This window comes from Gavialis gangeticus, unplaced genomic scaffold, assembly GCF_001723915.1.
Source record: "Gavialis gangeticus isolate Ggan-Ray unplaced genomic scaffold, GavGan_comp1, whole genome shotgun sequence".
In the NCBI taxonomy this organism is placed as follows: domain Eukaryota; kingdom Metazoa; phylum Chordata; order Crocodylia; family Gavialidae; genus Gavialis; species Gavialis gangeticus.
The window spans coordinates 61,752,870-61,756,573 of NW_017728993.1; positions in this window are offsets into that span (position 1 = coordinate 61,752,870).

Sequence of the window (3,704 nt, forward strand, 5' to 3'; positions counted from 1 at the left end):
GCCCTCTTCCAGTCCTCCGGCACCTCTCCAGAGCACCACGAGTGTTCATAAAGCCGTGCCGGGGGACTTGCAATGACCCCAGCGAGTTCCTTCAGGACTCTAGGGTGAAGATCATCAGTTTCCTGACTTGCTCTAATGAGAAAAACCCTAGGATGTGAGGTGGAACCACACAAGAGAGAAAATTGTTCTATTTGTATGTGTGTGTGTGTGTGTGTGTGTGTAAAAGCACATGATATTCTTGAGCTGTTGCCAGAATACAACTATAGGTTCAGATTTATTCTATTCTATTCTATTCAGGTTGTTCTACAACTCTCATTGCTGCAGCATGCGAGTGCTTACAGTTGTGAACTAAGCAGTCTGATTAACATCTGTCATATAGGATTTAGTCTCTCTGTCATCCTCTCCCCAGGGAGAACTGTGCGCATAGGGTAAAGATTGTTTTGGTAGGGCTCTCTTTTGCAAGCTTCCATTTGTTAAATTAATTGTATTTATCTTTTGCTTGAATTGCATTACTGCTCCTTTTTGCCACCCCATCTGTTGTCCCTCTGCCTTTGCATTAACCAGTTAAGTGCTGCCCAAGTGCTTACAGCAAAAGACATCTTCCCTTCCAATTTTAAATTCCCAGGGCATGGCACATCCAACAGAACAATGCTGCTTGCACTCTGCAGAATGCAAATGCTTCATGGGGATCATGCCAGTGTCCATCATCAAAAAAGCTGTCTGCAGCTGTGGTTTCCATTAAGCTTAGAAGACACAGATCTTTCCTTTTCTTTGGAAATGACTAAATGTGAAAGGTGAGACCATTACCCCACTAGCTGTTGGTTCAGGTAATAGGATTCTTTGTGTCCAGCCTCACTCTGAAATGTTTCTCTGTCAGCTGACATGGGAAAACAAGACTTAACATCCAATTGCCTGGTGATAGGGGTACCAAAGTCACCAAATCATTTCTAGTCAGGAAAGAAATCAGAGCTTACATCAGGCAGAAGAGGAAGTGTTTCCATCTTCAATGGAATAAGTGATTTGGGCTCCTCTGGGGGCCCAGGAGCATTGGTTCAACCCCCTTAGCACCAGCTGTTATAAAGACAAGAGCAACCCACCATCTTCTGTGTCTCCAGGGCAGAATCGAAAGACCAGAACTGGCTCTCCCTGACATCTGCCATTGTATTGCTACGTCCCAGCAGGAAGTACTGGTGGCACTTATTTGACAGAACCCCATAGTATTCTGCTTCAGAAGCTTGAAATCCAGAAGGGTGGTGGGAAAATCTTGAATAATTTCACTGAAGTTCTTCACAGGCCCTTAGAGTCCTAGATTTTAAGACCAGAAGGGACTATTGAGATCAATTAGGCTGATCTCTAGAATCACACAAATCATAGGACTTCCCTGAATGAATTCATGCTTTGGGTCCAACAGCTGTGGTTGAACTTGATGCATTAAAAAAAAGTCTAGTCTTGATTTAACCATTTTCAGAGATGCAACATTCACTGCAACCCATCATAAGCTGTGTCAGTGGTTAGTCACCTCCAGTGTTACACTTTTGCACCTAATTTTGAATCTGAATTTGTCTTGCTTCATCCTCCAGGCATTGGATCTTGCTATACTTTGTCTGTTAAGACTGCAGAGCCTGTTGCTGTCAAATTGTTGTCTGTCATATGGGTACCTGTAGGCTGTGAACAAGTCACTCCTTAGCTTTCTTTTTTGAGAAACTGAGTCAGAAGCATAGCAGGGCAACTCTCTGCTGGGCAGCTGTAGTGCTCAGGGCAGTGCTGGCTGCATTGTTGGCAATGGTGGTGGTGCAGTCAGCCCACTATCGCAGTGGTGGCTATTTTTGCATCCCATGCAGTAGCATTGCTGGGGCTGCTGCCCCAGTCATGACCCCTCAGTTACATTACTGAATTGAATAGATAGAGTTCCCTGAGTGTCTCAGCCAAACACTTCTTCTCTCTTCTTTTAAGCAGTCATGGCTCTTCTCATCTTTGGTCTGCCAACAGTTTTTTGTGAACTGGGGATACTAGAAATGGACACAGAGGGTGTGTCCCCACAAGCGGGAACATGGTTTCCTTGGGGTCAAACAGCAGTGGCACAATGTGTGCCACTGCTACTTGTCCCCAGGGAATGCCCGTTCCATGTGTGCTCTAGCATGCTGCATGTTGGCCTGGGTAGGGGAGGCTGGGGCCAGCAACTATGTTGGCCCCAGCAGTCTTATGTGAGGTCCTGGGGGCCTCCAGGAGCTGCAGCCATGGTGATCCTGCATCAGGGAGCCTGGCCTGCAGCCAGAGTGTGGCTCCAGCTGGCCAGGCTCCGGTTTTGAGCTGTACTGCCACATGTACCACCCCGCTTTTTTTAGGCATGGTTTTTTTTGACCCCAGGATCTCTGGGGGTCAACCCTCCTGCCATGCTGCAAATTAGGGGACTGCCTACATGTGTGGCACTGCAGATGTGTCTGCAGCACTGCATACCGCATGTCCTTGCTTGTCTGGTCGTGCCCAGATAGTCTGGTAGCAGTCTGGCTAGTGCCAGTATTGAAGCAATGCAACTTTTCTGTTACTCCTTGTTGTCCTACTGCTTCACATCCAAAGGATGCATTAACCTTATTTGAGCTTGTGTTACACTGGGAGCTTATATTTCTACCCCCTTTCTATCTTTTGACCAATATCAGAAAAGGTGGATTTTTTTTTTAACTCTGAGAAATATCGAGGAAAAAATTCAAAGACTAAAGCCGTGTCTCAGTCTGAGGGAAAGGAGAAACAGCATAGCCTCTTTTAACGGTTCCACCCATGATCGCTCCTGGCCAGAGAGAAAGTGGGGACTACGTGTTGGGGATCTTCCTGTTTAAGTGGCCTCTTGTCTGCTGGGAACAGAATTGTTAGCCCTGAGAAACTTACTGCGCTTAAGAGGCAAGCCTGGATTTGAACCTGTGATTCAGGGCAAGAGGCCAGGCCCTGGTGAGCTAAGACTCTCAGGACATGAAGCTACTCTCACAGCATCCCAGAGGTTAGAATCCGGCCCTGAGCTGTCATGAGGCAACATCCTGGGCAAAGCAAAGCTTCACTGATGTAGGTGGAGCTCTTCTGATTTACACCTCCTGAGGATGTGGTCTCAAGTATTTGGTTTTTGGCGGGGAGTGGGCAAGCCCTTATCTCAGTGGTTCTCCAAACACAAGTGCATGAACTGGCCGCCATCTCTGAGTGAATAATATGACCCTCTCCAGCTCAGCCTCACTCTGCTTCTCTCACTCTGTTTTGTCTGTCAACTGTTCTGCTTGACTAGCTGCATTATTGTCCAGTCAAGGAAGAAATGAAATGGCTCAGGAGTCCGGAATTTAATTAATTAAAACACTTATTACTGCAGTGGCCAAGACTGAGGAAAGGCTGGTAGTTGGTTAGCGCTGCAGGTTATTCCCTGCCCCCCCCCTCAAAGACCACTGTTGAGGCTGGCAGAGTGCGAAGGGAGCCGGGCGGGGGGAAGAGGGGGAGTTTCTGTGGATGGCTGGCAAATTAAAAAAGAATGATAATTCATTATTCAGCAATCAGCCGCCTCCTACAACAATAGAGGCTTCAGAAGAGAACATGGGCCTGGGAGGCAGCCAGGAGCATCTGCCCTTTGCTGCATCTGGATTTCGCTTGGAGTGCTTATTCATGGGAGATTACAGGGGTGGAGGAGGAGTGGGTTTAAACAAGGAATCTCTTGTAGGCCCTTTTAATTA